Here is a 13734-nt window from a genome sequence, read left to right as displayed (position 1 = left end):
TGGAGAAGATATTCGTTATGCAAAAGTCTACACCGTCGCTAGAAATTCCTGCCACAACAAAAGTCTTAAGAAGGCATGACTAGTGATCTCTCAATATGATTTGTGCACTAACTCGGGAAAAGGTTTTGATAGAGTAATGAGCTTGGAGTTACGTAAATTTAGATAGGCTTGGTAGAATCAGTTCAGATCAAACGTTATGTAATTCCAGGCTAATTGACCTATCAAATCCTTTGAAGGTTTGTTGTACAAGCTGTATTGAACAACACTTGATAAAAGTGACTTGTTCAACTATTGGGGCCACTGCTTGAGTGTGCATCAACACATTTTGACCTAAAAAAACATAGCAAACCCTACATGTATCATTTAAGCCTACTGAAGAAAGTGTTCTGGAAACCTTCTGAAGTCCTTTTACAATGCCATAACTTCGAAAAAAGTGTTCCTCATTGACAAGCTCATAAAATACCAAGAACTCTACACTGACCTTAATGACAACAACGATAAGATTGAATACAGAATCAGCAAGTTGGAGGTAAGCTTGAAAATTATCGGGATTCACATACTACAGTAAGCCTTTGATCTTCTCCTAGATATGTTAAAATCATGCTAAGGCAATAAAATACTATCAATTATATACATATTGCAAAGGGATTTTAATGATACTCAATCTGTCTTTCAATCTTATTTGTGGTTTCGATTAGGCCAAATCAATAGTAGTGGACCTAATTAAAACCACAAACAAGAAGGCATGGGATGCAATTTAAAATTCAGAAATTGATGCCTTCGCTTAGATTCCTTATTTTAACTGCAGCTGTTATTGGCGTAAGATTTTTTGACTTACTTTACATCATTTCAACCCTCGATGCTCGTGATGCTGCTTTCTTAGTGTTCTGCTAGTTTCTATATAGGTGATCATCCTGGCCATGCTTCCTAGTCACATCTCCCTATCAAGGTATCCATTTGTATTATTTTTATTTTAGAGAAATAACATACGGATTTACATTATCGGATACACTTTCATATTTATACTTGATTCAGATTTCTCATGTTTTAAGTCAATTTTATCAGATAGATTTGCTAGAAGTTCCTTGCTACCCTATGTCTCCTCTTAAATTAGCTTTCAGATGATATAATCTTTCATCAACTCCCCATTCCCTCGCAGGCATTCTCTTTCGCCTCCTTCTGGCATATAATCATCCTCTCAAACAACCCTTCCACATAAATTTAGGCCAGATGAATTTCTATTAGTTTTTCTTTCTTATTTGATGCAGTGTAAGGCTTCGAAGGCCTTCTCAGAGTCTAATGCAAACTTAAAGTTAAGTCCAATCGTTATTGGATATCTGAAATGACACCAAATATTAATCCCTTCTCAAAATTTGATACGCATAAACATGAGCAACAACCGTTAGTAATTCATAACAGGGTATCGACACTATCATCATGGGTTAAAAACTGCATTCACAAAAATATTGTACTTTGTGTGTGTTGTTTCGATGACCTTATCAGTAATACTTAACTCCCATACATAAAAATGGATTCATCCATCTGCACGCACCTTATTCTTCCTAACTCATTTATGGATTAAATTGAATAAATAGATAACTAACAAGTTACAACAGATGCCACGTCTGTTTGAATTGTCAAATAATTACAAACATCTGTTACGATAGATGATCAATTTATTGCAACATATGACATGTCTGTTGGAAAAATCTAACAGATATATCCATATGTTATAACAGATTGTCAATATGTTGTAAGTTATCTAACAGATGGAATATATTTTGTAACAGATTACCCATCTTTAGATTTATTTTAACACAATTTTATTTCCTTTTTGAAATAAAATAAAGATAATATGTTGTATTTAGATCTGTATTTTTAATTTACATAAGCTAAAAAGTCAGGAGTTTTATTTAAAAAGAGGTCGTGGCTTTTTGACTAACGCATTTGAATTCAATCCTTTATAAATTGATCCCTTCTTACTCGTTCATTCTACTCTACTTCTAGATATAGTTGATCTAGATTTGTACAAGGTGATTCATCTTGAGTCCTTAAGGGAACTTGAAAGTCAGATTCATGAACTCCGGAGGAACTTGGGCGACTTCAAAGCAAGGCTAAGGAGGGCCCTGCTGCTGCCGGATGACAATAATACTAATACTAACACTAATAATGATAATATAATAATAATATTAATAATAATAATTAGGTTATGTTTTTTGTTTTAGCATATGTATTTTTTTTTAATATTGGATCTACCGAAGGGTATTTTTCTTATTGTATATATTTATATATAATGGATTCAAAAATCTATGTTTGGTCGGTCTTGAATTTTTAATTCTTATTGAATATTTAATTATCATTTTATTTATTCCTTATTCTCAACATGTCGATGATTGGAGGTAGGGATTGAGCATTTGTGGCAACAGAGGTTAATCTGATGTGATAGATGGATCATAGGTTGTAAATGCGGTTATTAATAAAAAAAAGGGTTATTGTTGGTATTGAGAGGGTGAAAAGACATGATTTTTTGATTATTTAATATGAAAAATAGTTCGTAAATAAATAATAAGAAAATAAATGATAAACATAATTTATAACCGTAAAAGAACGATTATTTAATTTTAACAACTGATCGTGAATTTTCGCCATTTTTGTTTTTAAATCTATTATTTTTAATTATTTATTTAGTATAAAAAAAAGGTCACAACATTGGATTAATTAAGTTAATATAATGATTGTTTAGAAAAAGGTGAACAGTCATGACTTTTTTTCTAAACACATTCAACAATGCTGCTGATGTATTCAATTTTCCATCTGTTGTGACTGATGAATCAGCTATTAGAAGAAATAAAAAAAGTTCCTAAAATAGATGGTTGATTTGTTGCAACAGATGGTATATCTATTGCAACAGATGGGTTATTTGATGTAACAGATATATAATCTGTTGCCACAACTCAATAAAAATGGTTATTATTTTATTAGAGAAATGGTTATTGAAAAAAGGTGTCTTCGATTTTTAAATTGAGAAAAATATTATTTAAATTTAAGAACTAATTAATAATAATAATATGAAAAATCATGACTTGTCACAATAATAAAAAATGCACCAGCTTGATTTAATTAAGTCATTTCTTTTCACATAAAATAATAAAGAAATAAATGATAAACACAATAAAAAAATAATATTAATAAAAAAATGGTTATTTAATTTGAATAATTGACGTTAATATTAAATAGGCGCCAATTCTTTTCACAAAAAAATATTTTTGTTTTAAAATCTATTTTTTAATTTATATAATAAAAAATCAAAAAATTTGGATTAATGATATGATGATAATTTTTTAAAAAGATAGATTATATGTTGCAACAGATAGATTATCTGATGCAACCAGTTATCTATTTGTTGCAACATATGATATATCTGTTGTCACAGATATAAAGTCTGTCATCACAATTCAATAAAATGGTTCTTGGAAAGAATTAATTAATAATAATAAGTTGAAAAGTCATGACTTATCATAATATTGCTTAATTTAATTAAGTCATAACTTTTCACAGTAATAAAAAATGTAATTAATAAATGGAAGTGAACAGTCGCACCTTTTTTTCTAACTCATTAAAATTCAATCCTCTATAAATAGGTCCCCCCTTACTCAATCGTTCATTCAACTACTCTCTATTTATTTATTGCATCTTGTCTTTCATATTACACCTTTCACCACTTTCTCTTCCCTGATTCAGGTAAGTTTTTTTCTTGCTTTTTTCAGATTCTTTTCTTTACTTTTGTTTTTATGGTTTTTGTCAATTCATGTGTGTTCTAGATATGGTTGATCCAGTGTGAGATGTTTCTTTTTTGCAAGATGCCGTGAATGAACTTCGAATGCAGGTTCATGACCTGCAGTGAGAGTTGGGAGTAGTGAGAGGAAGGATGCTCTGTGAGATCCACAGGATAAGGAGGGCCCTGCTGCTGCAGGTTGAAGATTGACTGGCTGGCAATAATAATAATAATAATAATAATAATAATTAGATTATTTTTTTTTAGTCTTTGTATTTTTATTTGTTTTTGTTTAATTAAAAAAATTATGTTTGATCGGCTTTGACGTTTTAATTCATATTTAACTTTCATTCTATCTATTATCCTCTCAACAAATATGTCGACGATTGGACGTAAGCAGTAATTTTAAATCCAGTAGCAATAGCAAGAGTTGAAACATATTGGTTATTTGTTGGGTTTGTGGCAGGGGGTGATTTGTGTTGTTCCAAACAGATTACTCATCTGTTGCAACAGATAATACATCCGATATAACAGATAATTAGTCTGATGCAATAGATAATCAGTTTGATGCAACAGATAATATGTCTGTTGTAATAGATAACTAGTCTGTTGCAATAGATAACTCTTCTGTTGCAATAGATAACTCTTATGTTGCAATAGATAATCCATCTATTTGATTCATGTTACGGGCACTATAGAACCATAAATATCAATTCAACATATGAGTCTTTCGTTGCAATAAATTACTCATCTGATGTAACAGAAGAGTAATTTATTTAAATTGTAAGCACTTATGTTGGAAAAAATAGCAGTAGTTGTGTACTCAAATAAAAAATTTGATTAAAAATCATAATTCTACTTACCAAAGTCACCTATGAAGTAATGTTGAAGTGGAAAGTGATGAAGGAAATAAAATTTGACCTAAGAAATTAGTCAGATAGCAGCAGTAGTGGTAACAACAACAATAACAATGGTCGACAAGAAGAAGATGAAGATGATAATAAGGTAGAAGATGATGATAATGAAGCAGAAGATGATGAATAAAGAAACAACAATAATGAACAACAATAATCGTTAAGAGAGAGAAAACAACAACGGATGAGAAGAGAGAGAAACACGCCTTTTTTCTCCATTTCCTGTTATATTAACTAACATATGGATCAAAGTGTAAATTCAAAAACCTATGGGTTATTTTCAAACTTTTTCAACTTTCTTAATCCATAATAAAGTAATTGTCACCTACACGCAATTATTAAGACTTGAGTCATCTACACCTCATATTCAAATTCTTTTGTCACCTACAGCTCAAAGCTCCATAATTCTTATCTAAGCAAAAGTTTTGACCATAAAAAATGACTTGAATGAAAACAAACAGGATATATATACACATACGTTGAATTCTGTTATTTGTCAAAAACAATGAAGAAGTTGAGGGTTAAAAAATTAAGCAACCACCAATCTAGACATACATCCGAATCAAGTTAGATGAACATCAATCATATTTTTTCAACAACTAAACCGGTTTTTTCTCTAATTTAACGTGCATCTCAATATTTATAAAAGTATTTCCCTAATAGAGTCTTATTTTAGGAGTATTTTTCTATCCTATTTTAGGAGTATTTTTTTTAATAGATCAGTACAAAGAAAAATATTAATTGATTCTTCTTCCATATATTTTAGGAGTCTCATATATTTTAGGAGTCTAGTTAATATAATAAAAATAATTAAATAATAAATAAAAAATAGTGAAAAGACAGTTTTGTCTAAAAAGGAATCTTTTAATGAAGGACAAAAAGTTCAAATCACTTTTCTAAGGGTCTTCACACTTTTAATAGATTATAGATTATAGATACTGTCTTATTTATGAACTTTTAAAATTATTAACCATGTCACAACCTAATTGCCAATGTATTATATCAAAATAAATCAAATAGGAGTACCATATTTTAACACGTCATAATGCTAGGAAATCTAGACCTACCGACTTATTGTGATGAGTCCGTACGGCTATATGATGGTTCTCTTAATTTGGTATTCTTACGATAATCAGATTGGTATGCAAATGGAAATAATACTATCCATATATGTCCCCTTAATAATTCCTTTCATGTTATAATATCACTGAACCAATACAACATATGATACTCATAAATTCCTTGATCATATAATTAACAAACAGGTACATGCTATAACCATAAACCCCTTAATCATATTCTTAAATTCAAAATATGATATTCAAATTTAAAATGTGGAATGCTTTGTGCATCGATTAAAAATATTAATTCAAATCATTATAGTTAGCTACTCATAATAAAAAAAGATTATCAGAAAGTATACTTACAATAAAACTTGTGAGTTACACTTGCACGAATACTCTTTCGTCGTTCCTCGCCATATAATAAATTTATGATCGCTTAAACTTTTCATTCAAGCAACAAAATAAGTTTTTATTTTCTCGCCCTTATTATTTTTCTCCAAATAATTTAACTTTTCCAATTGAAATGAGCTTAATGCCTGTATAAGGGGGCAACATAATTGCTACTGTAGACACATAATTTTGTCCCTCCCCCAAAGCATTCTTACCATTTTACCCTCGTTTTAGTGTGTGCCTTCACCCGTATAATAATTTCCCCACAAAAATATAAAAATAACAATTCCTAACTAATTTTATCTTATTCTAACAACCCCTCTCTATTAAAAAATAACACCTCACCACTACCTAATAACCCACCCTCTCTTTTTCCTGTCCACAAAAGCAAATACACTACAAAAAAAAACAAAAAAAGGGGAAATGAAATGAACTTCCAGGAAACTTCCTAGAGGTGGACCCCATTGGAATTCTCCTTTTTGGGGATTCCCTTTAAAACAAAATATAGGCAAGGAAAAAAGGGGAGATTTTCTTCTCGGGGGAGAACATACACTATTCAGGCTTCTTCTTCATTTTTTCTATCACATACACACACTAACACACACCCACTTCATCATCAACACCATCTCTCTCACACAAACCACCGTACCCACATAATAATTAGAGAGAGATCGAGAAATGAGGGAAAATAAAGAGAGTGAGACAGATCGGGAGAGAGATACGGCGAGGTTGAGGTTATTTTGGTGAAAAACTCATCGGAATTATCACTGGAAAAGCACTGCCATCCACCCTCTTTCCTTATACGTCACCGGAAAAGCACTGCCAGCCACCCTCTTTCCTTACACGTCGTCGGAAAACACAAAATAATAGCAAAATCCTCATCGAAATCAGTCTATTTTGGATTGATTTTTGCAATATGTTCACATCCAGCTGGTTTGTTCTGTTGTTGTTTTGTTTGGTCTCATCGGTCATCAGTCTTCGCTACAGATTTGAGAATTTGAATCCCGTTCATTTCGATTTTCTTCATCGCAATCAATTTCTGGATTTTAAATTTTGAAACTGAGTTTGGAGTTGGATTTCATCGCTGTGGAGGTTCTCTATACGGGTTGTTACCGAGGTTTCGGTTCGAGGTTCCGATGTGAGTTTCATCTCATTTTATCGAATGATATTTGAAAGAGATATTGAGGTCCAATTCTTTCCTCTCTTTTAATTCTTATGTGATTGTTGAATGTGATTTGGAATGTGAATTGTTGGTGACGTTTGAGTCTTAGATTGGTTAATATTTATTTATTCTGATTCAATGTTTGATTTTCTTGATTATGGATTGAATATGGGGGTCGTGTGATGAAATAATATCTTATTAAGGATTAAAATTAGTTATTTGGGGAATGCGATTGAGAAGTTGATAAAATAGTGAAATTAGATTAACTTTTATTTATTGTTGTTGTTTTCGGAGTGAGCTTGAATATTATCGGAAAGTGATACAATCACGATGTGTTAAAATAGATAGGCAAATGTAGGTGCGGGTAGGCAAAATTTAGAATTGGTGGATTGTTGGAATGTTTGAAATATGTGTTGGAATGGTTTTGTTTTATCGCATTTAATTTAATTATACTTATTTAGCCGGGGAATGCCCCGAGGTACTTATATCTATTCACCGGGGAATGCCCTGACGTATCATGTACGCAAAGGAGATTCGTGACGAAAGCCCGAGGCATCGGGTAAAGCACGGGAGCGTAGTTAGGATTAGTGTAGGTTAGATAGGGTTTATTCTCGCATTTTTTTCTATTTTGGACTGTATAACTCAGACTGGACATTATATTTTTTTATTTGCTTTGTTTTGTTTGTTTTTTTGATTGTTTTACGTGTTTTATGTGGTTTATACATTCGTAGTATCAAATTAGCCGATATTTTCCACCAAGAGATCATGGTCAAACCACGGGACCGAGGGGTGCCTAACACCTTCCCCTCGATCAACAGAATTCCTTAGTCGAAATCTCTGTTCGCAAATCAGTTTAAAAGAGTCAAAATTATTTTCAAATAAAGATTTTCAACGGTTACTTGGCACACCAGATTATGCCAAGTGGTGACTATGAGTTTAAATATAAATAATCCTTTTCGAAACAAAATTTTTATTTTTTGTCACTTTAATAAAAGCCCTTTCGAAACTTAAAACGAATCTTTTGGGGTTAGAAAAAGGGGTTTGACAGCTCTGGTGACTCTGCTGGAGACCTATTCAGAATTCGAGCTTATTTTAGAGTCGTATCGGCTTTGTTTGACACTATAGGTGTATAAATATTTTTTTGTGTTGTTTTGTGTTATTGTTTTATCATTATGGAATATTTTTGTGCTCTTTGTGTACAGTATTTATCCTATGTGTTATCGCTTTTATATATGGCATCATGTGTCTATCCCCGGCCTTCTTTATGCAACAAGTCCGTAGTACATGTGTTATAACGACCTCTAGTTGAGTCACCCTTATTTTAGGGGGGGAGCCATGGTGTTATGGAGTAGGTGGAAAGCTTTCGCAGCCACTATCGACCATACGCTCCCCCGAATAGCCTTGTTAGTGAACCCCAACGTAGATCAGCCTTTAGGTCATGCTTATGTGCATCATATTGAGAGCTAGCAGGGCCCACTTGGTCCTTTGCAGGAGACTCATCCATAAAGCATCCCTACGTGCTAAATGTTGGATCTTTGAGGATAACGTGGTCATTTGACAGACTGATTTAGGAAAACATGTGTTAGAAGTAAAGTGTGTGGGTAATGAAAAAAGACAAGAAAAAAAAAGTTTCTTAGTTTTTAGAGTTTTTTATGGCTTTTATTTTTCACAATTCCAAAATTCAAAGAGACTTTTTTACCTTTCGCACTCATTTTCTCAAAAACATCAAAAAGATTTTCCTTTGTCTCGTTTAACATGCATTCACAATTCAAAAACATCAAAAAGATTTTTTCATTCATAGGATGTGTTTATAAAAGAAAAATACAAAAAAAAAAGATGTTAGAAATTTTTTACATTTCGTATAACGAAAATACCAAAAAGATTTTTCTTTCATAGTTGTTGATGTCATTTTTCTGTGAAGTATCAAAATTAAAACTCAAAAGATTTTATTAACATGGTTCATCGTCTGTCTTTGGTCGTGTCTCTTAAGTCAGGGTCTAGCCTGTGAATTTAATCATTAATTGTCCAATCTGGACGAACTACGCACCCCTAATTCTCCTCTCTCAGGAGTGAGATACGTAGGCAACCTATTGTGGGTTCGGGGATCTTATTTCAAAAATCCAAAAAGATTTTCTTCACTCTTTATTAGAGTAGGTGTTTCATATACGTCCTTAAGAAAAAACAACAAAAAAGATTTTTCCTTTAATAGGTTCAAGTTTCGTTTTCATATGAAATTCAAAATCGATAACTCAAAAAGATTTTCTTTGGTAATCATAGGTTTCATTTTGTATAGGGATGTTAAAGCCGAAGAATTCAAAAATATTTTCGTCATTTCTTTTGACAAATTTTTATTTTCTTTCCTTTTTAAAGTTTCAAGAAAAAGAAAATAGAACTAAAAAGAGTTTAATCGGTCATTTTGGCAAGACTTCACGAACTACGCACACCTGATTCTCCTCTTTTGGGAGTGAGATACGTAGGGTCCCTTATTGGGTTCGGTGATCTTTTCAAGAAAAAAAAGAGGTTTTGAAAAACTGTTTAACTCTAACCATTTGCTATCTCTTGTTCAGTTAGTTTAAGGTGGTTGGTTTGTGGCATTTTGGCTGGTCCTCCATATTACTCCAAGTCACAGAGGAAGTTATGGCCAACAAGGATACCGAGTTAGTTGTCACTAATCAGATAGGGAGTTCGGGGAAAGAGAATGTAGGAGATAATAAAGAGATTCGGAAATTAAGGCGACAAATAATAGAAATGGATCGAGCTTGGGCTAATGGGTTGCCGCCTCCTCCAGTTCCCACTGATAATCTGGAATATCTTTCTAGCTTTCCTCCCATGTCACATGCACAATTTCCCATTTTTTGTTGATATGCCATAACATGCATCAGGATTGACTCTGGGGCGACAATATCCAACCACTTCCAAGGTTCATTTCCTCACTCCCCAATCCAAGACTACCATATACTCGGCTCCAGCTGCTGTTCATGCTTTTGCGGAGCCATCCCCACTTGAAGCTCCTACTTTTGATGTCCATCCACAAGTTGTGCCTCCCTACTCTACAAGAGAGCCTGCATTGAATATTTTTAGTGATCAATATTATGCTCTAGAGCCCACATTTAAGTCGACTGGTCCTTACGATTGCCCTCAACCGCCTGACTTTTCTCCTAACACTGAGAAGCCTGTTATGACAGAAGAACAAGAGAAAATAGCTAGAAAATTGAGAAGTTTGGAATTGACTATGAAAAACTTGCAAGGACTTGGGGGGTACAAAAGTGTCTTATATAAAGATCTGTGCATGTTTCTAGGTGTACATCTTTCTTTTAATTTTAAAATGCCGAAGTTTGAGAAGTATGATGGACATGGTGATCCTGTAGCACATTTGAGACGCTATTGCAACCAGCTAAGGGGCACTAGAGGGAAGGAAGAACTACTCATGGCTTATTTCGGGGAGAGTCTTTCAGGCCTAGCTTCGGAATGGTTTGTTGATCAAGACACTGACAAGTGGATTAGTTGGGATGACCTAGCTAATGGATTTGTACAACAATTTCAATACAATGTGGAGTTGATACCTGACGAAAAATCCCTAACTGGTATAAAAAAGAAGAATACTGAGAGTTTTAGGGAGTATGCGATCAGATAGCGCGAACAAGCTGCTAGAGTAAAACCGCTAATGAAAGAAAGCAAGATAATGGAGGTGTTTATTCAAGCGTAAGATGAAATATATTATCGACACTTGTTACCTACATTAGGCAAGCCATTTATTGAGGTCCTCAAAATGGGGGAGATGATAGAGGATGGAATTAAGACTGGTCGCATTGTGAGTTTTGCAACATTGAAAGCGACTACTCAAGCAATTCAAAAAGGTTCAGGAAGTATTGGAGGAAAGAAGAATAAGGAAGATGCATCTGCTATTATAGTTGGATAGCAGGCACGGGCAAAAGGACCATACCATCGTTACCCACGGGCTCAAACCCAAGTTTATGGCCAAGTGCCACAGAATCCTTCCCAAAATCCATTATATTCCTTCCCCCCCCATCTCCATATCAAGTGTATAATGCATAACTATATTTTTAAACCTCATCTTACCCACACTGGCGCACGCCAACTCTGCCGAGTTATTCTCCAACTCCACATATATACCGAAGCCCTTCTAGGCTTGGTTTTCAATTTAAGCCAAATAATGAAATGAGACAGAAGTCGAGGGATAGCTTTACACCCATTGGAGAGTCGTATGCAAGTTTATTCCAGAGATTGGTACAGCAGAGCATGATCACTCCTCTCCTTGGGTATACTCCTGACCCACATTCAAGAAGTTTTGATCCTAATGTACGATGTACATATCATTTCGATGTTCAGGGTCACAGTATTGAAGATTGTCATGCTTTGAAAAGAGAAATTGAAAGATGATTCAAGATAAATAAAGTGTCTCATTTTCCTTTGTATTTTAAATATGTGTTGTTTGTTTATTTTCTTTCCATAGTACATTTTGTGTTGACTCTAGTGATATGACATGCTAGTGAAATTTTTAGCCAGATCTTAAAATTTATTTTAAGCATGAACATTGAATCAGAGGGTCAAAGTTAGAAAAAGAGAGCATATGAGAAAATACATAGATTGCTGAGACATTTGGTGACAAGTTAAGACAATTATTTTTAGAATCACAAGAACAAGTTGGTCATCGATCGAAAGGCAAGTCCCAATTAGGTCAAATAGTGGACGTGTGATCGCTATATCAAGAGAAACAAGAAGATAAGCAGCTCCAAAAAAGGATGAGTCATTTGATGTGAGGAATGTACAACAAAGGTGGAGTTTACAGAAGAAGAAGTGACGCACAGACTCAATCTGCTTAAAAAGATGTCGCAAATAATCTTCATCTCTCACTTCCAATTACATGTTATGTACTTGTATTCTCAAGGATTGATATGATGAAGGCATTTCATTCTGCTATCCAAACATTGTGTCATCCTTTATTTATCCCATTTGAGCCTCAGTGTTATTTTCTTTCATACCCCTCTATTGGAATCAAGATAGAGTAAACAAAGTTCAAAGAATAGTGTCGAGTAAAAAAATAAAGTCAAAAAGTTACAAAAAAGAGACAAAAATGTTTCCAAAAAAAAAAGAGTGTCAAGAAAAATAAAGTTAGAAAAAAAGAATCGTAAAGTGAAAAGACCGAATAAAAGAAAAAAAAAAGAAAAAAAAGAAAAATCAGATCAAAGCAAAAGAACAAGCTGCCAGAACTACGAGTGACCTGATTCTCATCTCTCAGGGGTGAGATACGTAGGCTGCCCTACTCTGGGCTCGGTCCAACCAAATAAACAATTTAGTATTTTCCAGTCAAAAAAACTGGGGCATGAGTTGATCCTCATTGTTTGAGTCAATTTCGAAAGTTGTAAGCCCCACCCCACTTCAAGTGTCGTTTGGGCCTCAAATCATCATTTTTTTCTAACCTTATCCAAAAGCCAAGTTACAACCAAATAAAGACCTTCAGATCAATCTTTGAGAATGTTAAGGCTAAGCATGCAATAGATGTGATGATGCATTTTGGGAACTACTTGTCTTCCTTGGCATAAAGAATCAGGAGAGAAATAAAAATAAGAGAGTCTTATAGGTGAAAACCCTCACGAGCACCGTAAGATGATGGTAAGCTGAGAGAGATAACAATGAGAAAGTTTTATCGGTAAAAACTCTCACGGGCATGGTAAGACGATGGTGAGCTGAGACAAATAAAAATAAGAGAGTCTCATTGGTGAAAAACCCTCACGGACACCATAAGGCAATGGTGAGCTAGAAAAAATGAGAGAGGCTTGTTGAAAAAAAAACCCTCCAAGGCACCACTAGCCGAACGAGGTCTTAAATGTAATTGACCTAAGGAAACAACTCAGTTTCAAGGCCATTAACTCAACAATAATTGGTAGAAAGTTTGGATGGAAAGATCAGGCAGCCTGACCCAAAATGCATGGCATAATCTTTGGAGTTGACTGTCATTTTTAGATAAATTTTTATTTCTTTATTTCAATTGGGACATTAATTATCTTTTCTTTCTTCTCTTTATTTTGTTTATATTTCTTGAGTCAGTTATCCAAATAAAAGTCATTGTCATTTTTGTCTTGTTGTTGAGTCAAGTCTATGTCAAAACAAGTGAGAAAAGATTTCAAAACTGACTACCAGCTTCTTCAATTGCAGAAAACAAGACAAAAGGCCAGCACATGAAAGAAACAAGATTGTGAGCCAAAATAAGGCATGCAGAAAGTTGTGTCAATAGAAAATTCTGGGAATTCAGGAAAATACCAAGGGTCAAAGAGTTTATCTGAGAAGCATGACAAAGAAAAGATACTGTGTTTGTTTCAAAAGAACTCTTAATAATCTGAGTTCGGATCAATGATGCAGCAAGTCAATGGCATATGCTAATAGTTGAAAGCAAGATTAATATGATAG

This window comes from Capsicum annuum, chromosome 12, assembly GCF_002878395.1.
Source record: "Capsicum annuum cultivar UCD-10X-F1 chromosome 12, UCD10Xv1.1, whole genome shotgun sequence".
In the NCBI taxonomy this organism is placed as follows: Eukaryota; Viridiplantae; Streptophyta; class Magnoliopsida; order Solanales; family Solanaceae; genus Capsicum; species Capsicum annuum.
This window is presented reverse-complemented; position numbering follows the sequence as displayed.